General features: G+C 38.5%; 1 non-coding gene across 1 annotated transcript; it reads right to left on the minus strand.

Annotated features, from left to right (window-relative positions):
• Nucleotides 1–8,564: 8,564 nt before the first annotated feature.
• Nucleotides 8,565–8,725, minus strand: LOC112617674. The gene has a single exon (XR_003117944.1). It is a non-coding gene; the product is annotated as a U1 spliceosomal RNA (small nuclear RNA).
• Nucleotides 8,726–9,833: the final 1,108 nt, after the last annotated feature.

Below are 9,833 nucleotides of genomic sequence, written 5' to 3' on the forward strand. Positions count from 1 at the left end.
GTGAAGAATCTGTTGAAATCTTTGTTAATTTTTAAAAACTAGATTTTTTTTTTTTTTTTTTTGAGACGGAGTCTCGCTCTGTTGCCCAGGCTGGAGTGCAGTGGCCGGATCTCAGCTCACTGCAAGCTCCGCCTCCCGGGTTTACGCCATTCTCCTGCCTCAGCCTCCCGAGTAGCTGGGACTACAGGCGCCCGCCGCCTCGCCCGGCTAGTTTTTTGTATTTTTTAGTAGAGACGGGGTTTCACCGTGTTCGCCAGGATGGTCTCGATCTCCTGACCTCGTGATCCGCCCGTCTCGGCCTCCCAAAGTGCTGGGATTACAGGCTTGAGCCACCGCGCCCGGCCAAAACTAGATTTTATCTTATTATTGTTGTAAGAATTCTTTACAAATTCTGGATATCAGTAATTTCTCAGCTGTAGGTTCAATATAAAATATGGATTCAAATCTTTTGTCAGAATGTTTTCTTCCAGTTAGAGGTTTTTCTTTGTTTCTTTTCTTTTTCTGTTTGAGACAGAGTCTTGCTCTGCTGCTCAGGCTGGAGTGCAGTGACATGATCAACCTTGACCTCCTGGGCTCAAGCAATCCTCCCTCCTTGGCCTCTAAAAGTAGCTGGGACTACAAGCATGCACCACCATGTCCGGCCAATTTTTAAAACATTTTTATTTTTGGTAGAGATGGGATGTCACCCAAACTGGTCTCAAACTATTTTTTTTCCAGTAACTTTCTATTTTACCTTTTATTTTTAAAATTTTACTTTAAGTTCTAGGGTACACGTGCACAACGTGCAGATTTGTTACATATGTATACATGTGCCATGTTCGTGTGCTGCACCCATTAACTCGTCATTTACATTAGGTATATCTCCTAATGCTATCCCTTCCCCATCCCCCCACCCCACGACAGGCCCCGGGGTGTGATGTTCCCCTTCCTGTGTCCAAGTGATCTCATTGTTCACTTCCCACCTATGAGTGAGAACATGCGGTGTTTGGTTTTTTGTCCTTGCAATAGTTTGCTGAGAATGATGGTTTCCAGCTTCATCCATGTCCCTACAAAGGACATGAACTCATCCTTTTTTATGGCTGCATAGTATTCCATGGTGTATATGTGCCACATTTTCTTAATCCAGTCTATAATTGATGGACATTTGGGTTGGTTCCAAGTCTTTGCTATTGTGAATAATGCTCCAACAAATATATGTGTGCATGTGTCTTTATAGCAGCATGATTTATAATCCTTTGGATATATACCCAGTAATGGGATGGCTGGGTCAAATGGTATTTCTAGTTCTAGATCCTTGAGGAATCACCACACNGGTTGAACTAGTTTACAGTCCCACCAACAGTGTAAAAGTGTTCCTATTTCTCCACGTCCTCTCCAGCACCTGTTGTTTCCAGACTTTTTAATGATCACCATTCTAACTGGTGTGAGATGGTACCTCATTGCGGTTTTGATTTGCATTTCACTGATGTCCAGTGATGATGAGCATTTTTTCGTGTGTCCGTTGGCTGCATAAATGTCTTCTTTTGAGAAGTGTCGTTCATATTGTCTCAAACTATTATGCACAAACAACCCTCCTGCCTCAGCCTGCTAAAGTGCTGGGATTGCAAAGATGAATCACCATGCTCTGCCATTTTTTTTCAATGGCGTGTTTTAAAAGCATAAGTTTTACATTTTGATGAAGAACATTTACTATATTTTTCTTTTACAGTTTTTGCTTTTTTGTATCCTAAAAAATCTGGACTACTACAAGGCTAAAAAAGTGTTTTCTCTAAGTTTCTTCTGGATGTTTTATCATTTTGACTTCTTTGTTTAAGTATGTGACCTCAGTATATAGTGTGAAGTAAAGACGGATGTCAATTTTTTTCATATCGATAGCACCATTTGTTGAAAAGACGATCCCTTTCTCATTGAAGTACCTTGGTACTCCTGTCATACACCAATCACCTATATATGTGTGGATCTTTTTCTATCCCATTGATTCTTACATGAATACCCACTGCCTTGATTACTGCAGCTTTATATTATGTTTCGAAATCAGAGTAGAATGTAACTCCTCCAACTTTTTTGTTTCAAAATTACCTTGACTATTTTAGGTCCCACGCATTTTCATCATAAATTTTTGAACCAGCTTGTTGATTTTTACTACATCCAACTTAGATTTTGATTGATTGAGATCTCTATAGATCAATTTAGGGAGAATTAATAGCTTCACATTATTGAGTCTTCTAATCCTTGAACCTAGGAAGTCTTTCCACTTTCTTAGATTATCTTTGGCTTATCTCCACAAAGTGAGAGAATTTTCAGTATATAAATCTTACACACAAGTTATTATATTTATCCCTATATATTTTGTGTTTTGAAGCTACTCTGCAATTGATTTTTGCTTAGTGATCTTACATTCTGCAAACTTGCCACATCTACTTATTAGTTGTAGGATCTGTTTTGCAGATTTCGTACAATATTGATTCACATGATCATGCCATCTATGAATAAAAACTGTTTTACTTCTTCCCTTTCCAATTTACATGATTTTAAAAATCTTTCTCTTGCTTTACTACGCTGGCCAGGACCTCCAGTGTAATGTTAAATAAAAGTCATGGATCTGGACATCCTTGCCTTCTTCCTGATAGGAGGAAAGTATTGAATCTTTCACCATTATGTTATTAGCTATGGGTTTTATAGATAACCTTTTATCAGGTTGAAGAAGTTTCCTTTTATAACTAGTGTGCTGATCATTTATGTCATACATGGCTGTTGCAGTTTAAATTTTTTCACATCTCTTTTCTGTACCTGTTGAGATAATCACAGAGTTTTCACAGTCATCTATTAATATAGTGAGTTACATTGATATATTTTTAAATGTTAAACAAACCTTACATTCCTAGAATAAATTCCACATAGTTGTGATGTATTATTGTGTCAATTAAGTTTTGATCAGAAGAAAAGAACCACTATACTCAATATAGACTACGGAATTTGTATATTACAAGGATTTGACTTTATGTAATTGTGGGAGCTAGCAAAACATTTTATGTACTACTATCACTTCTATCTTTGGTGCTGGGACTGGCCCAAGTGTTAGAGAACCTGGAGGAAGAGATTCCTCCAGGAGCTGGAAGAGCTGTGGACTTGGAGACTGCCCCAGGAGTTGCACATGCTGGCCAACGATTCAAAGAACCTGAAGGAAGAGATCTGGCGGGAGCTGGAGAAGCTGCAAGCTCAGCTGCTGCTTCTGGAGCTGTACACTCTGGCACTGGTTTCAGAAAAGCTGAAGGAGGTGATCCAGTGGGAGTAAAGCAACTGAAAGCCCAGCTACTGTGCAGTGCCAACAAGGTAAGCCACCAGATCAGCAACAATGTGTGTGCACTGTAACAGCACCAGCTACCCACATCAACTTTCCATGTGTAAAAGCAATATGGTGGCAGCTTCACTTGCACCTTTCATATCTTAAGCAAAATGTGCCCTCAGGCCAATGCTAACTTAAAATTATGGATGGATAAGAATTCTGGAAAATGCAATTTCAGCTTAGCTAAGTTCATGCAATACAAATCAACCATAATTATCCTTTTTACATATTGTTTAATTTGATTGAATTCTTTTTCTGTTTTTTAAGACAGTCTCTCATTCTGTCACCCAGGCTGGAGTGCAGTGGCATGATCACAGTTCAATATAGCCTTGACCTCCCAGGTGCAAGCGATACTCCTGCCTCAGCCTCCTGAGTAACTGGTACTCTAGGCACATGCCACCACACCTGGCTAATTTTTATAATTTTAGTAGAAACGGGGTTTCACTATGTTGCCCGGGCTGGTCTTGAACTCCTGAGCTCAAGCGATCTGCCCACCTTGACTTCACAAAGTGTTGGGATTACAGGCATGAGACACTGCACCCAGCCAATACTATTTTGTTAAGAATTTTTGTATCTGTATTTATGAGGGATTTGACCTGTAGCTCTTTTGGGCGGTTTGGTTTTGGTATTAGACTAAAACTATCTTATAAAAGAATTTAGAAGGAGTCTCTTATTTTTTGAATAGTTTATTTATTGTGATTTAGTACAACACTAGTTTATCTTGTTGCTCATATTGTTCTCCTCTGTCCCTTTGACATACTTTTATCACTGAGGGGCTTGGTTTGTTTATATGTTTTGAATACCTCTTTATTTTCTGACATGACAAGAGGCTCCAGGCTCACCTGTATATTTCTTGCTCCAGTCCTAGAATCATCCATCCTATGATCATCCATCCATTCATCCATCCATCCATCTCCAAAGAGCCCTGGTTCTTTTTACTGGAGAGTGATATTAGAAACCAAGTTCTGGGTACTAGGTGTGCTTGTTGCTACTAGAGTGTCACTGCTTCTAGGCCCTCTCAGCTGACAGAAAGAAAACATGGATGTATATACTAACTCCTTTTTTGTAAACTCCCACTCCAAGAGTGAGAAATTCAAATTCTACCATTCACCATCCATTTACTAGTGTTTAATTCCATTATTCGGAAATGTCAGAATTATTAATTCATATTTCTTTCAGGTACAACTTTATCAGCTAGAGTACAGTGCTTATGTACACTTGTTTCTGTTTTGCTTTAAAAACTCTGCCATTGATTTAGTAAGGCCATATTAAAAACAAACAAATAAATGAAAATCCATTTCTAAAGTTACTTGGGTCAGCATCTTTTCTTCTAGCCCCTTCAGTGTGATTTTTTAATACATTTGTAATACAGCCAGATTATTTTGTCATATTTAGGATTCTATCCTGGTACTCTCCCAACCTTCTAGACCTCCTAAATGACCTTTTCTCTCCAAATTTGTGTATGCTATACTAACATTCACTCTTTGGGCTGTAAAATTCAGTAAGTTTTGACAAATGCATAATATCATGTATTCACAATTATCGCATCATACAGAATAGTTTCACTACTCTAAATCCCCAGCTTCATCTATTTGACTTCTGCTCCTCACTGCTAAACCTCTAGCAAACACTAATTTTTTTTTTTTTTTTTAATTCAGAGTCTTGCTCTGTTGCCCAGGCTAGATTGCAGTGGCACCATCTCAGTTCATCGCCACCTCCACCTCCCAGGTTTAAGTGTTCCTCCTACCTCAGCCTCTGGAGTAGCTGGGACCATAGGCGTGTACCACCATGTGGGCTAACTTTTTTAATTTTTATTTTTGGAGAGATGGGGTTTTGCCATGTTGTTCAGGCTGGAAGCGCTGATCTTTCAATCATCTCTGTAGCTTTATCTTTTTTAGAATGTCATATAGTTTTTAGCCTTTTGAGATTGGTTTCTTTAAGAAATGGGCGTTTATGATTCATGTGTGTCTTTTTACAACCTCATAGCTTTATAGTAAGTTTTGAAATCAGGTAGTGTAAGTCCTTCAACTTTATTCTTTTTTCTCGGGCTATTTTACATCTTGTGCCTTTTCTTATAGATGTTACAATAATTTTATTGATATCTAAAAAATATCTCACTGGGATTTTGATTGGTATTGCATTGGACCTACAGGTCAATTTGGGTAGAGTTGATATCTTAAAAATATTGAGTCTACCAATCTATGAATCACAGAATTGTCTCATCACTTATTTGGAACTTCTTTGAGCTCTTTAATCAAAGTTTGTTGTTTTCTGCTTATAGATTTTGTACATATTTTGTACATATTTTGTTAGGTATATATCTATATATTTAATTTTTGGTAGTATTATAAGTGGTACTATTATTAGCAAATTTCAAATTCCAAATGTTAATTACTGGCATGGATCTTCATTTTTGATAGATGTTTTTTATATATATGTATATATATATAATTCTAGAATTCTAGGTTAACATTTTTTCTTTTAGAATATGGCAGCATAGTTTGAGACAAGAGGCTCACTTTCATTCTTATTTTAGTCGTTTGTGTAATGGGCTTCCTTTCTTTCTTTTCTTTTCTTTTGAGATGGAGTCTCATCCTGTCGCCAGGCTGGAGTGCAGTGGTGCCATCTTGGCTCACTGCAACCTCCGCCTTCCAGGTTCAAGCAACTTCCTGCCTCAGCCTCCCGAGTAGCTGGGATTACAGGCACCAACCACCACGCCTGGCTAATTTTTGTATTTTTAGTAGAAACGGGGTTTCCCTATCTTGGCCAGGCTGGTCTTGAACTCCTGACCTCGGGATCTACCCTCCTCAGCCTCAAAAGTGATGGGATTAGAGACGTGAGCCACTGTGCCCAGCCAATAGGCTACTTTTCGATGTCAATGTCTTTTCTTTACCACAAATTTTTGTTTACGATTTATCTTGGTGTGATTTCTTTGTGTTTATCCTGCTTGGGGCTTATTCAGCTTTCTGGATTAGGGCTTCGTAGTTTTCATCAAACTTGGAATGTTTTGACCATTATTTCTTTTCCTATTTTTTTCCTCTCCATCCTTCTTTTTTGGGATTCTAATTACTCAAATGTTAATTCATCTTGTCCTATAGTCACTGAAACTCTGTTTACAAGCTTACCAATCTTTTGCAGATTTTTTTTTTTTTTTTTTTTTTTTTTTTTGAGACAGAGTCTTTCTCTGTTGCCCAGGCTGGAGTGGTGCAGTGGTGCAATCTCAGCTCACTGCAACCTCCTCCACCTCCCAGGCTCAAGCAATTCTGCTACCTCAGCCTCCCAAGTAGCGGGGACCACAGGCGAGTGCCAGCATACCCAGTCAATTTTTGTACCTTTAGTGGAGACAGAGTTTCACTATGTTGACCAGGCTGGTCTCAAATTCCTAACCTCGAGTGATCCACCTGCCTTGGCCTACCAAAGTGCTGGGATTATAGGCATGAGTCACTGCACCTGGCCTTCTTCTGCAGAATTAAGTCCCATATAGCAAATTTCTCATTCGGGAGATTGTGTTTTGTATCTCTAAAAGCTCAGTTTGTGTCATTAATATATCCTTTATTTCTCTCTTTATTATATTTATGTTCTCTTTTAAATCCTTGAGCATATTTACAACCTCTGTTTAAAGTCCTTGTCTGCACGTTCCATCACCTGTCATTTCTGAGTTTTCTATTGAGTCATTTTTTTCTGATTATGAATAATATTTTCCTGCTTATTTGCATGTCTAATAATTTTTATTGGGTGCCAGGGATTTTGAATTGTACCCTGTTAAGTGCCAGATTTTATTTTATTTATTTAAAGTATTAGACTTTGGCAGGAAGTTAAGTGAACTGAGAATCAGTTTGATTATTTCAAGAATTATTTTTAGACTTTTTAAGGCACGTCAGTAAACTTTTTCTATAAAGAGCCAGGTAGTAAATGTTAAGTTAAGCTTTCTAGATAACACCCAATCTTTATTGCATAACTTTCTCCTCCTCCTTTTTTTTTTAAATACAACCTTGTAAAAGTGTGAAGCCCATTCTTATCTGATGGGTCTAACAAAAACAGGTCATCAACCGGATTTGGCCCAGGCACCATGCTTTGCTGATCACTGATCCAGAGCTTCCTTTATTCTAAGGCCAGCTTAGCATCACTATGAAAGTGTAACTACTTGGGGCCTTCAGTGAAGGTATCTTTCAGCCCCTCAACTCTTGAGCTGTTTTGCTGACCTCATGGACTTTTACCTTATTCATATATAATTTAGTACTCAACAATAGAGTCACGGGATCTGCGTCAATATTTTTGGAACCCTTTCCCCACACAGCTCTCTTCTTTCTAGCCACCTCAATCTTCCCAAACTCTGATCTGTGTCTACTCAACTCAGTGAGAGAGCCAGGCATTCTGAGGGATCTCCTTACTGCACTGCAATCTGGAAAGTGCTCCCAGACAGAAACATATGGCAGTTACATGGCTCACTTCATTTACTTCCCTTCTATAGTGGATCCTAGTTCTGTGCTATCCAAAAACCACTGCCTCATATATTCTGCCTCCCCATTTCTTAGTTATTTCAATAGGAGGGTATGTTTGATTTCAGGTACTCCAATGTCATGAAATGGAACTTCTCCCCAACGAGTATTTTAAAACATGTCTTTTCTTTTGGAAAGTTAAATTCAGAAAGAGCTATAAATGGTGATTATTGTTGTTTAAAAGTCTCTCCAGGCCAGGTGTGGTGGCTCACGCCTGTAATCCCAACACTTTGGGAGGCTGAAGTGGGCAGATCACCTGAGGTCCAGATTTCGAGACCAGCCTGACCAACAGGGAGAAACCCTATCTCTACTAAAAAAATACAAAATTAGCCAGGTGTGGTGGCACATGCCTGTAATCCCAGCTACTTGGGAGGCTGAGGCAGGAGAATCACTTGAACCCAGGAGGCAGAGGTTGTGGTGAGCCAAGATCATGCCACTGCTCTCCAGCCTGGGTGACAAGAGCAAAATTCTGTCTCAAAAAAGAAAAAGTTTGTCTGATTTTTCCTTTCTCCTGTGTTTTTCCTGCTATTATATAAGAGCAAGTTGTACAAGCCTCATCCTTAGATTACTGTAACAGGTAGATTGTAAACATATTTGAAATCAGTGATCATATCTTATATTTGTTATCTCAAACGGGTCCTTGCTATGTCTTCTCAGGTAAGTCTAGATTTATTTTATTTTATTAAAATATTTTTTTAAATTAAAACTTTTGTTTTTCAGGGGAAAACATGAACATGGGCTCTACTACCACAAATCATGCAGTCAAGTTTCCAGCATTTGGGGAAATCGCAGGGGTCAGCATACCTAGAGTGCAGTGGATGAGCTTAGCCCTGGAAAAACCACCTTTGGAATCATGGTATGTCCCCTGACAGGTAAGTATTAGATTTTTATGTGTTTTTGTTATTTATTTATTTATATATTTTACAGACAGGGTCTCGCTCTGTCACCTAGACTGGAGTGTAGTGGCATGATCATAGGTCACTGCAGCCTTGACATCCTGTGCTCAAGTGATCTTCCCAATTCAGCCACCCGATTAGCTGGGACTACAGGTGTGTGCTACCACATCCGGCTAATTTTTAAACTTTTTTTTAGTAGAGATGAGATCTCAGTATGTGGCCCAGGCTGGTCTTGAACTCCTGGGCTCTAGAGATCCTCCCACCTCAACCTCCCAAAGTGCTGGAATTACAGGTGTGAGCCCCTGTGCCCAGCCCCTAGACTTCTATTTTTGTCTTCTTTAAGCAGCTCTATAATTAAGAGCATATAGACTTTAATTTTTAATACATACTTTTTTGTTCATATGTTGAGATGTCAAAGCACCAAACATCTGAACTTTGAAAATAATAATAGGTGAGATACTATGGAAACAATATTTATAATAAAATGAAATGTAACATTTATGGAACTAGACCGTATGCTAAACATGTTTTATATCTTATCTAATCCTCACAACATTTCTATGAAATAAAGTATTTTATTTCCCATTAGATCAATAAAGGGATTATGAAACCATACCATTAATTATCTCCTAAACACTCTGAGTTTGGTAGATCTCATATTTTTCCAACTTACTATTTCATTAACCAAGGCACTAGAAATCCAACATGGGGTACCCATTGCCATTTTGCAGACAGCATAACTTGATGAGTAATAGCATAAGCTAAATTCTAGCTCCATCATTTACTATATACATGACCTTGGTAACTTATCTTCTTAGTACCCCAATTTCTGAAGGAAATTAAAAGTAAAAATAGAAATGTTCTTCCCAGTGCTTATGTGCTTAGGTTGGGAAATTTATTTTCTCACCTGGAAAGATCAATTCCATTGATAGGAATGGAAGCTCTGAGAGGATGTAGAATTATGTAAAACTCTGGCAAGATCTCCTGAAAACAGTCTGGGAAATCAGCCTGCTTGCCTAATGACTTATCCTCCTGGGCATCTGGCCTCCTGGTCTCAATGCCTTTCCAATTGTAAACAAAACAAATTTAGTA

Source organism: Theropithecus gelada, unplaced genomic scaffold (genome assembly GCF_003255815.1).
Source record: "Theropithecus gelada isolate Dixy unplaced genomic scaffold, Tgel_1.0 HiC_scaffold_323, whole genome shotgun sequence".
Lineage (NCBI taxonomy): Eukaryota > Metazoa > Chordata > Mammalia > Primates > Cercopithecidae > Theropithecus > Theropithecus gelada.